The sequence below is a fragment of the Neophocaena asiaeorientalis genome, unplaced genomic scaffold (genome assembly GCF_003031525.2).
Source record: "Neophocaena asiaeorientalis asiaeorientalis breed wild unplaced genomic scaffold, Neophocaena_asiaeorientalis_V1.1 scaffold196, whole genome shotgun sequence".
NCBI classification, from domain to species: Eukaryota; Metazoa; Chordata; class Mammalia; order Artiodactyla; family Phocoenidae; genus Neophocaena; species Neophocaena asiaeorientalis.
In genome coordinates this window covers 6,039,277-6,052,457 of record NW_020173929.1, presented here as the reverse complement: position 1 = coordinate 6,052,457, position 13,181 = coordinate 6,039,277, and the positions used below count along the sequence as shown (strand labels likewise).

At 33.3% G+C, this 13,181-nt stretch overlaps 1 pseudogene; it reads right to left on the bottom strand.

Moving 5' to 3' along the window:
• Positions 1-5,530: 5,530 nt before the first annotated feature.
• LOC112404565 (protein tilB homolog pseudogene) lies at positions 5,531-6,102 on the bottom strand (annotated as a pseudogene).
• Positions 6,103-13,181: the final 7,079 nt, after the last annotated feature.

Genomic DNA, 13,181 nt, shown 5'->3' with positions numbered 1-13,181 from the left:
TCTAAGAAAAAAAGAAAAAAGGCCATGAAGAACCTAGGGGTAAGACAGGAATAAAGACACAGACCTACTAGAGAATGGACTTGAGGATATGGCGAGGGGGAAGGGTATGTTAATAAATGGTTGCTCTTGTGTGTACTATACTCAGCCCAAAGTAAATTTTCAAAGAAGTGGGAGTCATGGTCTCTGCTCTTGAGGAAAAAAGTTTACAAACTAGTCAGATTTTCCAATGGGAAAACACGACCATATGGCAAAGATGTTAGAAGCACAAAATTGTGCCAATAGGATAATCAACTATCATTTACATGGCCAGCCATCCCAGAGAACTGGCAAGCAAGGAGCATCACTGTAGCAGCTGTTTCCATGGCCCCAAATCCTATGATAGTGACTGAAAAAGAAACAAAACAAACAAGCAAATAGAAACCCTCTCACATGTTGAACTTGTGAAACTGAGAGGCAGCATGGTGTAATCCAAGGGAATATGGAGCTACCTTAGACCATCTAGATAACGATCTCAATTCTACCCCACAGTAGGTTTGTGACCTTGGGTGATTTACCTAAGCATCATCTCCTTCCTTATCTCTAAAATGAAGTTGGACCCTTCCAGCTATTCTCTGGGAACTGGTGGGATCACTTCCAAAATAAGCCATATCTTCTTTCTTTATTCATTTTTTAAATAAAACAGATATAATCAAGGGCAATTTTAGTACCAGGAAAAAGTTTGTGTAAAATTTACTTACCAATATTCAAAAAATAATTATTATCTACCCATTTTTTGCCAGACTATCTCACACCCTTATAAATACATTAACACCTTCTCATTTATACACAAAGCACATAATATAATTTATTTAGAAAATATGTAAATTTGTATAGAGTACATATATAGGAAGAACATATTTAATGAAGCATAAAAGTTTTATAAGTAAGCCAGGGTATTTTGGAGGTTCTGAATACATAACTGAAAGAATAAAATAAATTTTGACGTTGCCACGTGATATATGTGTATATATATATATGTATATCTTTTAGGAAATTATATCAGATGATTATGGAGGCTGAGAAATCCCAAGGTCTACAGTCAGTAAGCTGGACACCCAGGAAAGCTGATGGTGTATTTCCAGTCTGAGTCCCAAAGCAGGAAAAGAATAGTGCTCCAGATCAAGGCAGTCAGGCAGGAAAATTCTCTTTTACTTGGGGATCCATTAGTGACCAAAAGCTGTTAATTTCATGGAATTCCCTAGAGGTCTCAGGAATACCTAGGAGAGAGCTATCCATGCTACAATAATCCACTTGCAATATTAACCCAAACTCTGGTGGCAGTTATCCACAGTTATGAAAAACATTTTTCTTTATCAGGTAAACCAGAGAGTGGGATGGGGGGAAGGTTTGATAAGAGATATAGTACCTAAACAGTCTGTGTAAAAATCATATGTAGCTTGAAAAATATAAAAGTATATAAATGATGTACTTCTAAAGGAGAAGAAATGAGACTATGCCATAATAAGTAACTTCAGGTCATCAAAAACTATAACAACTTTTACAAGTAGCAATAAAATATTTTTAAGAAGAAATACTTTTTAAAATAAATAAGCATTTACTCTTATATATCTATAAATATATGCACATATTTAAGCAAAAATATGAGTTTCTTATTCAGATATTATTTTGGTTACTTTTAATTATTATTCTCAAATATTTCTTAAGACTTTATGATCTTTCTTGGTAAAGTTAATTTTTTTCAAAATTATAATAAGTCGTTTTGACAACATGAATGAATTAAAACTAGCCATTGTTGCTTTCCTTTCAATAGAGTTTAAAATACCAGTCAGTTACAGAGTATGTTCTCTTGTCTTCTGAATAGATTTTTTAGAATGTAAGTCTGCAGTAGTATGTATAATTTAGCTAAAGCAACTAGGAAAAAAATGAAGATATATTTATGCAAATTAAATAAAATAATAGCAAGTACCCCAAATATCCATAATTCAAAGGCTCCTCAGTAACAGTTTTTATTCTAGTGAGTATGAAAGATTACTATCTTAAATAAATAGCATTTATTAAAAACTGTCATGTACTCTACCTCATTATTTGTATATTATTTCATTAATTATCACAGAAACCCTATTGTTTAAATACATTATCATATTTGTAAAGTTATACACTTATAAGAGCTTAAGTATCTGGTGACAGAAATAAGAGTGCAAACTCAGACGGGTCTTACCACTAATCTATAGTCTTAAAAATTCACTGTAAATTTTCAAGTGATGTAATTTAAAAGTCTCATTTTCTCATCAGTAAAACTGGAGTAATGATAATGGACTCAGGCATGTATATGTGTAGGTATATGTGTGAGGTGAGCAAGTATGTAATTAGATAAAATATTATATGAAACTTCTTAATTCAGTTTCAGGCACAGACAAAGTAAGTACCACCTTGGCATCTCACTAGAAGATCTTAGACAAACATAACCCATCTGGGTCTCAAGTTTATTATCTCCAGAATAAGAGAAATACACACTTTGCTATGTTGAAATAAGGAGTACTTGTCATAATGTATATGAAAGCTCCTCATGATGTATAATGTGTATATGTATATATACATACAATATATGTATAATCAATGTGACAGCCCTTTATTGAAGTCCTTTATAGTTTTCAGTTTATACAGCACTCTAAATGTGTTTACTAGTAGTATAAATAATCCTTCATGTTCCACATTATATCTCCTAAATAGACATCAAACATTGAGTTCCTATACCTTAAACTAGCTTTCCTTTTTTTTTTAATGGTACTTCTAGAATAATTTTTTTTTAATGAAGGAGATGATAGTATCACTCCTTTCTAGCTGTGAACTGTAGCTCAATGACTCTAATTGTATGATTTCCAACTACTCTCCTCAACTTCTTTTAAAAATATATACTTTTAAATAAGCAGTACTCTGTTGCTATAAGACTATAAAGTAAAGCTATCTATCCCAGCAATACTTAGGCATTTTTTGTTTTGGTTTCCAAATTGATGGTTTGAATTTTTTAATCTTTATTATCGAAGACAGTAACTTCAGGGTTACGAAAATATTATTGACCTGATTCCAATCCGATTAGATACCACTCAACATTGAATCTTTAAAAACATGTAATACCTTTTTGGCTAATATAGGGTACTGGGTTCACACAGACAAATCAGGCTTCCCTCATGACAAATAGGAGATCAAATATTATGGTCAGGGATTTAGAGAATATGAAGTAGAAAGTGCTACAAATAAATATACAAGATGAACAGTCATTAAGGTAAAATAATCAATATGTTTAGATTAAGGATTTTGGATCTTCAGAAAAGGCACAAATAAAGTTAGCACTTTTTGAGACACAGCTGGGATAAACATTAGAATAATTTCTGTCTAAAGATTAAGTTTAAATTTTTTTTAGCAAAAACTGCTAAGGAAAAACATTACAAAGCTGCTTTATGCTTTAAGTAGAATAACCCTCTTAGACATCAAGCAGGGCTCTTGCTCTTAACTTATGAGTGAATTATTAAAGCTCCAAACTAAAACAACTCCGTGTCCATTAGAATCCAGGGAAATTGGCATTTAAAAATTTTTTCTATCATTCTCCAAGTAACGACGACACCTTAAATACCAAGCACTGTTTATTTGTACTTCTTGACATTTCAAGTACATCGCACACTTATTAAATGCACTTTAAGCTAACTCGCTTTTCCCAAGCATATTTTATTAAAGTATACCACGCATAAAAAGAACACTAAACTTAAATGTACATACTCATAAATTATCAAAACATGGATGCTTATGAAAGAAGACGACAATAAATAAAACACCTGATGCCCCGGTTCTCCCTTAATCACACTCTCCTCTCCTTCTCGCCATAGGTACATAATACCATATATTTTAACACTGTAGATTAATTGGTATTTAATAAACACTTATATAGAAGGACCTATATATAAATATATTTTTATATATTTAATTATATTTATGTTTCTTTTTTCCTTATTTGTCTTTTTAGAAATAGTGTTTTGCTGTACAATTCTCTAATTCTCTTCTCTGTTATGCTTTTCTCTCAGGTACACACAAAGAATAAAACTGCTAAAATGTAAGATATGCATGTATTCAAATACAATGGATGATTCCAAAATGTTCTGCAAAGTGTTGGTAGTAACGCTCTGAGCATTTTTACTAGCCAACACTTTATATAGACAAATAATCAGCTATAGCATATTAAGATACATTTTTAAACTTTTAAAAAATTATTGAAATATAATTGACATTAGTTTCAGGTATACTACATAATGATTTGACATTTGCATACAATATGAAATGATCACCACAATTAGTCTAGTAACCATCTGTCCCCATACAAAGTTATTATAATATTATCAACTACATTCCTTATGCTGTGTATATTACATCCCTATGGCTTATTTATTTTATAACTGCAGGTCTGTACCTTTTAATCCCCTTTGCCTCATTTTCCCATTCCCCTATCCCCCCCCTTTTGGCAACCACCCTCTTCATTCCCTGTACCTATGAGTCTGTCTTCATTCTGTTTGTTCTGTTTTGTTTTTTATATTCCGCATATAAGTGAGATCATGCAGTATTCGTCCCTGCCCAGCCAACTGCTTGGCCTGAGGCATCCCAGTACTTGTGGAGACAGGCTGGTGGGCGAGGCCATTTTCCAGCACTAATAAGCTAGAGGGAGGATTCCAAAATGGCGCTTGCCAACACCAGTGTCTTCATGATAGAATGAGCTCCCCTAAATGGTTGCTGTCAGTGTCTATGTCCCCAGGGGGAGCCCCAGTTGCCTCTTCCTTCTCTAGGATACTCTCCAAGATCAGCAAGTGAGTCTGACCCAGGGTCCTTTCACATTACTGCCTCTGCACTGGGACCTGTAGCCTGTGAGATTTTGAGCATGCCTTTTAAGAGAGGGGTCTATTTTTCCTGTGTCCCTCTACCTCCCCTGTACTGAAACCATACTGGCCTCCAAAGCTTGACATTCTTGTAGCTCATCTTTCCAGTGCAGGACACCTGGATTAGGGAGCCTAATGTGGGGCTCAGAACCCTCACTCCTTGGGGAGAACCTCTGCAGTTGTGATTATCCTCCAGTTTGGGGGTCACTTACCTGGGGGTATGGATCTTGACTACACTGCATCTTTGCCCTTCCTTCCCTTCTCCTTGTGGTTCCTTCTTTATATTGTTGTTTTGGAAAATATTTTCTGCTAGTCTTCAGTTGTTCTCATAAATATTTGCTCTCTAAGTACTTGTGATTTTTGTGTGCCTGTGGGAAGAGGTGAGCTCATGGTCTTCATACTTTGCCATCGTGGCCACGTTCCCCAAGGGACACATCTTAATTTTAAACTAGTTTAAGTAGTACTATACAAAGTTAGGAGTTAAAACATTATATTAGTAATATTGATAAATAACTCTGTTAACCCATAAATGTTATGCATATACTCTTTGCGTTGAGTAAAACTGAGCCTCCTGGGTCACAGTCAATGACAATGCAGCCTAATGTTTCAAATCAATGGAGGCATCCATGGTTAACAACAAAGCGTTGATCTTCATTACTTGGTATAATTTTGGTTCAGATCCAACGCTTTGGGGAGTGTGTTTTTCCTCTTGAACTACATTAGCTACATCAGGAAATACATGCATGTTAGAATCTACTACTAGTTTCTCAATTTGCTTGCTTCTTTTGTTTGTTTGTTCTCTGCCTATGTCCAAGGTAGTTTTCAAAGACCTGGATGTTTTCTACCACCTGTAGTTACTTTTTCTACTTTGGGCATGCAGATTACTAAAGATTTCCTAGCAGAGTTGCTGTGAGGTTTGAGCTCTTCAGGAAATATAAGCTGATGTGACTTTCCCTTAAGCATTCCTCTCACATACACTGACTGCGCATTGACATCAATTACCTATAACTATAGACAGCAAGATCCAGGATGATCTGGTTCTGTCTTCCATCATCTTTCAAGAGAAATCAAGTTTGGGCTCATTTAGTTTTAGGGCTTTTCCAACTTTAGTGATCAAAGTTCTCGGTGGTTTACGCTTCTTTGTAATACTTAATTTGTCTTGGTCTTTCCGTCATTTTTCCATGTCTGTTTCCCACCTAAAATCAGGAGTAAACTGAAGAAAGCTTATACCAGAATGCTGTTATTCTTTGCTTCCATCTAATTTATTTTGGTTGGGACCCTTTTTTCATACTTCTAGTGTCTGATGTTCTTTGTTCACTAAAGAAAACAGGATAGTGGTGACGATATCTGTGTGCCAATGTTTGTCAAAGCCAGGGTTACTTTTCTTCTCATCTATTTTTATGCTGTTCTTAGTTTCCTCTGAATCACTTTTCTGTATTTGCCCATTTGAAACAATAAACTTTTCCTCCCCAATTAATGGGTAAATTCTGCCATTCTTGGATTCATTCTGAACTCTCTTTATCATCCCACACTTTAATTGTTAAGGAGTTGCCACCACCAACTTCCAGTAACGTTCAAAGTCAGCATGTGGGTTACCCATGCAAAAGAACTCCTTCAGATGGAGACTGTGCTGCAGGGTTTTACTGTTGCTCAGGTCTCCAGTGAAATTTATCAAGTTAATTTTCTTTAGCCCTTCAGATCCTTCCAAATTTTCAATCTTTTCAATGTTATTTAAAGCAAAATCAAAACATTTAAGTTTCTTGAGGTTGGTAACATTTAAAAATTTTTCCACTGGGATTATTTTAAAGGTAGAAAATTCTGGTACCATTTATCAATATGATTTCTTTTTGTTTATTGCTGATATAAGGAGAGCTCCTCCAGGGGAAAAATTACACAGTTACTGTGTTTGGCATTCTGTCTAATGAAGTATTCTGTTATCCCATCCATAGCACCTTTCTGGTTTTGAGGCCCGGGAAGCCTGCCTGGGATACCAAGGAAGGTCAGTAATAATTTAAACTTCAATCATTAATATATGAATGTTCTGTTTGTGCCACATGCTTGCCAGCACTTTGTATGTCAATATTTTTAAAAACTTTAGCCATTCTGGTGGCTGTGCCAGAATGTGTCTGTCACTGTAATTTTAATTTACATTTCCTTTATGACTATTGATGTTGATCTTCTTTCCTATGTCTATTGGAAATCTGAATGTCTTCTTTTGTGAAGTGTTTGCTCAAGTCTCTTAGTCATTTTTCTATGTGTTTTTTATCTTTTTGTCTTACTGATTTATAGGGGTTCTTTAACAATTTGGGGTATGAGCCCATTGTCTATTATATGTATGGTAAGTGATTTTTCCTACTCTGTTGATTTAAATATGTTATTGTGAAATTTTTCAAACATTTGATGGATAATTTGTGGGAAAAGTATAATGAATCTTTATCTATCATCATCCAGCTTCAAGAATTATTACTCCATAGACAATCTAGTTTCACTTTTACCCTATCCATTTTTACCCACAATTGGATTATTTTAAAGTCAAGGTTCCAAGATATCATATCTCTTTTTATTTGTAAAAATGTCACCATGAACCTCTAAAGGATAAGAACAAATTTCCACAATGTAACTAAAATGTCCTTATTAGATATAATGTGTCTAGTGAATGACAGGTTTTCTTATATTTAATACAGATTGATGTATCAATCTTTTCCTTTATAAACAGTGCTTTCATTGTCTTGTTAAATTCTTTCCATACTTTAAGATGTTAAAAATTTTCCTATACAATTGTCTAGAAATTTTATTATTTTTCCTTTAGTATTTGGATTTAAAATCAATCTGGACTTGATTTTTATGTGTGGTTGGGGTCAGGTTGTTTTCTTTTTTTAATATATAGGTATCTACACAACATCTTAATTGAGTTTTTTTTGGTATGTTGCTCTGTGCTCTGTATTACCATATTACTGTATATTAAATGCCTATGTATGTGTTAGTCTATTCACGAACTTTCTATTCTGTTCTATCGGTGTATTTGTCTAACCTAGCAGCAATATTACACTCTTTTAATTATGACAGCTTTTAAAGAATTCCTGCTAACTAGTACAACAGATACTCCAATGATGTTCTTCTTGAAAGATTTCTTGGCTATTCTTGGCCCTCTATACATTTCAGTGTATATTTTAGAATCAGCTCAACTTTTACAAATGAAAAACTAAAGTGTTGGAAATTATCAGATTTACATTACTCTATAAAGCAATTTGGAAAGAAGTAAAATGCTTGTAATACTCAATCTTCCAACCCATGGACATGGAGTATCTGTTAGCTATCTACTATCTATCTATCATCTTTCTATTTGTCTATCTATCATCTCTATATTCTTTATTCTCAATTATAGTTTTCATTTGCCTATCCAGAAGTCCTGTACTGTGTTTATTAGATTTATTCCTACTTACATGATATGTTCTTGTGCTTTTTTAAAAATGGTATTTTATATAATACTATTTTTATTTGTTGTTATTATTTAGAAATTCTCTTGATTTTTTCACTGCTTTTGTATTCAGCTACCTTGTGTAACTACTTATAAATATATATATGCAAATTCTTTTGGATTTTCTATATATTCTACGTGTTCAGTTACATAATCTGGGAATAACCTATTTTTTTTCTGATTATTCTAGCTTACATTTCATTTCCCTGGACAAGGAATTATTAAAATGTAGGGTAATTTACCTTACTAGAAGCAGATATGAATAATTATGAGTTTCTTTTTTTATAAAAACACCTCAAACATCCAATCCAACTTGATATCAAAGAGAAGCATCTAAAAAACCTTTTTCTTTTACTTAATTTTAAAAAACTCATTTATATTATAGAATAGGTCCATTACCCTTTCCCCAATGATGTTCACTTAATATAGTGTTCTGTAATGAAGTACGAGGTATATACATTTTTATCTTCTCATTTTCTGACTTTCTCTCTTCTATCCAACTATCAACCATCCATTCTGTAAATGGTTGAATCAAAAATAATCACAGGACATGGTCAGGAAATATTCAGGGAATACTTTTTATATACTAAAAGTATGCCTATTCCCAAAATGTTTAATACATATACACATGCATATATCTAAACTCATGAAATATTTATTTTGAAAAATCAATATGGTAGCTATCCTACTCTAATTTTAAAAATAAAATAAAACTGAATCTTAGAGAACTTAAGGAACATGTCCAAGGAAACTCATTAATAAGTAGTGTATCCCATAGAGAAAACATGATATAGCTAGTCCTCTAGTCTTTGTCAGTTTATATATTCATTGCTTGTTTGTTGTTGTTTTTAAAAAAGTAGAAAAAATTTATCCAGTATTTATTTTTTCAAATTGTAGGAGAATATGGCTTTCCCCCAAGATATGAAGACTTAAAACCTACACTTTAAAAGTCTTTAAGAGTAATAAATTTTTTAGAAACACAAAAATTGTTAATTATGTCTACATTTTGAAGATAGAAACATTGACACAATGACCTATGTATTCAAAAGGTCTTTTAAATCTATTTTTGTTAGGACTTTATAAATAATTTTACGGTGGTAAAGAGAACAACAATAAAAAAGGGCAAATGATAAGAACTATTATCTTTTCAACAGATGATTTTCTTTAAAAATAAGATTTTAATTCATATAAAATTTTTTTATTTCAATATTTTACCTTAGCATCTCTCTTCCTGGTTGTATCCCATACATTAGTATGGATATAAAACATTATAAATCCCCTATTATTTAGTTCAGCTTGGCTGAAATGCAGAACTTGAAGCCAGAGAGTACAAGTCATAATTAGAAAATTAATTAGGAAAATAGTGGCTATTATAACACACTATTACTTTGAGAAGACAAAGCATTCAACTAGCTATTATGTCTTAAAATATAGATAAGTTTAAGAAAAGCAACTAATAGGTAAGATACATTTTAAGTTAAATCTATACAAATTCAAAAGCTTCTCCATATAGAGTTTTTTCTCAGAATCTTTTTATAATGAAGATCAAAATATAATTCTGAAATACTTATAAATTTTTGCTTTAGTGGTTCCAAGAACATTGATGTATAAATGTGAGACTAAGAATAATTGTTAGAATAAATTATTTTAGAACGTTATTTTTCATATTCAGTACATTTGTTCACATTTGAAAACAAAGGCACAGAAACCAGAGAGAAAATATCTTATCCTTCTTTTTTTAACAAGCAGTTATAGAAAAAGCGACAGATTTTACCTGTTGCATGATTTTGGTTTTTTATCCAAATGGCTAACCCACATGGATAAGGACTGATACATGTTCATTTCTTTTCTTTCAGGTGTATATAGCACAGTGCTATAAAGAGTATATTATAATGTCCAAAAATACATATCTTTAAATTATTACCTGAGGGAATATATAAAACCATCACTAAATATATTTAATGTAAAAAAATAAGCTCTATATTGTTATAGCATTCTAACTGGAGCACTAGCCTGGGGAACTGAAGGTGCATATGTTTGGGATAACATAGACTCCTTAAAGTGACTTCTTCCTTATAGAGATTGTCTAAACCAAATTCCAGTAGGAATGCACTCTTCTCGTGTTTTTATAGCATACACGTTTGTTTGATTCAACAAATCCAAATCCTTTCCTGTGGTTGGTAAATCCACGTTGCACAATAGGTTGTACTACTGAGAATAACATTCTGCAGATGACAGAACCTAAGATGAAGAAGCAGCATGACAGAGATGATCTGGGTTTTGTTCACGAAGTGCTGTCCCAATAGTTTTTGTGACTTGAACAATCGATTTTTTTTTCTCTTTGTGCTTCAGAATTTTGTATCTAGAAACGAACCAATAATTTAAATCAAGAACTAGCAAACTATGGCCCAGGGGCCAAATCTGGCCCACAAACGAAGAATGTTTTTTACATTGTTAAATCGTTCTTTTGAAATGGCTACACAAATACCTAAGTAATATTCTTAATTCTTTCTCTTGGCCCATAAAAATTAAAAGATTTACTATCTAGCCCTTTGAGAAATGTTTGCCAACAGTCTTCTAGATAGTTTCTAGAGTGTTTTCTTGATTGAGTCCTTGACTCAAAATAAAAATATATTTGATTCTTTATCAGCCAAAGTTAAGCCAAAAACCAATCTAAGTGTATCAAATAGAAGCATGTTAATAGAAGGAAGAGAGGTTTACAAAAGTGTGAAAAGGCTTGGGTAAAGCCTCTGGTAGCATTTTGATGATCAGAAACCCAAAGTTACTGGCTGAGTTGTACCCACCCAAAATCATAGGTTGAATCTCTAACCTACAGTACCCAAGAATGTGATTGTATTTGGAGAGAGGGCCAATAAAGAGGTGATTAAGTTAAAATTAGGCTGTTAGGGTGGACCCTAATATAACTTGGCTGGTGTCCTTATAATAAGAGAAAATCTAGACAAGCAGAGAGACCCACCAGGGATATGCATGCACAGAGGAAAAAATCATGTGAAGACATGACAAGAAGGTGGCCATCTGCAAGCCAAGGGGAGAAGCCTCAATAGAAATCAACCTTGCCAACACGTTGATTTTGGACTTCTAGCCTCTCAGAACTGTGAGAAAATAAAGTCATTCTGCATGTGGTACTTTATTATGGAAGCCCTAGCAAACTAATACAAGGAATTCAAGGAACTGCCCACAATGATCTCTGGTCCTATGGGACCAAATGGTGTGATTTTCAAGAGGACACTCAAATGCCTCCATCAAAACATATCAACCATCCCATGAAGTGCATAAATATGCAGAATAACCATTTTTGCCTCTCTTCTACTTATCTCTTATTCTGTGAATATCTCTCTTTAGTATAACCTAAATTTGAATCTGCTGGCTGCAGAGTCTGGGAAAAACAGTTTCTAAGTTTCAATCACTTGCGATTCTTATAAGTGCAGAAAAGTAAGTTCAACAAACACAAGCAAATTAATTGTTATGGAGGGTAAAATAAGCAGAGGTGTCCCTTCCTACAATCATCTGTACTGGTTCTTCTAACTGTGAGTAATTCTTCAACAAAATAAGAACCAAATTTTTAATCAAACATGATGCAACTGTCTCTTATACTTAGATGTGCTCACCTTCTCCTTCTCTTTATGCTAAAAGAAGCATAAAGTCTGATTAAGATAAAGATGACTATACTCATCTTTTTGATGCTAATTTATTTTTAATTCACTTACAATTCCCTTTGGATATACTGAAATTAAATACATATCTTCAAATTCTGTTTTCAGTTAGAAAATGTTAGCCAGCAGACGAATGCTTCCTCATAGAGCAAGTAGAAAATTTATTTTTAAAAATACACAAGTTATCTACTTGAAGGTAGTGGAAAACTCTAGAGATAACTAAATGGCTTAAGACACTGGCATTGGGAGAAGCTCAGAACCTCAGAGTCTCAGACGGGTGAGCAGACTGCAACACCTTCTACCCTGAGGAAACTTGCTATTTTGGGGCTTGGATAAAATTCTGAGAATAGTTGCAAAACCTGAAGAAAACCCCACTAAAGGGAATGTATGAGGAGAGAAATTGGAGAAATTTTCAAGTCGAGTGGGAAAGCCATTGACAGCTCTCAAGCTAACCTATTGAATCCAGATCATCTGATAAGTGCACCCACATTGATTAATTTGGTCCAATCCAATGTGATGCCCCTTACTTCTTGATTTAAATCCTTAAAATCAATTCAATCAATTCCTAAAAATATTCCCCAGATTTCCGTTGAGACATAGATAGGTAGATAGATAGACTGATGATAGATTCTTTCAATTCTTCCAGTGTCCATGCTATATTCTCCTAATCCAGATTTTGTTCTCATCTGCATGGAGAATGCTGATTGCTGATGTCTGATTCTAGCTATGCATCTGGATTTGACTGTGGATCTTGTGAAGAACAGTATCCTCTTGAAGTGTTTCTGCATCAGATTAAAACATTATAGTCTCTACAACCATACAGGCTCAAAGATATATGAAAGGGCTACCCAGCTAGGAAGGGAGTCTTAAAGAATTTGTGGATTTATGATTTTTTGTTCCTCTTGATTCATTCAGATATTCCCATTACAATGTCCTGGATTCCACTCTTTCTTGTTGAATTTCTTAACTCACATATCATTCGTAATGAAGTTATGAATTTACATTCTGCTTTAAGCAAAGGAACTCTTTGTTTCAGGTAAAGATTATTGACACTTTTTCTATAAGATAAGAGGTTCTTTTAGAGTAGTTTTATAAGTTTGCTGGTTCTCT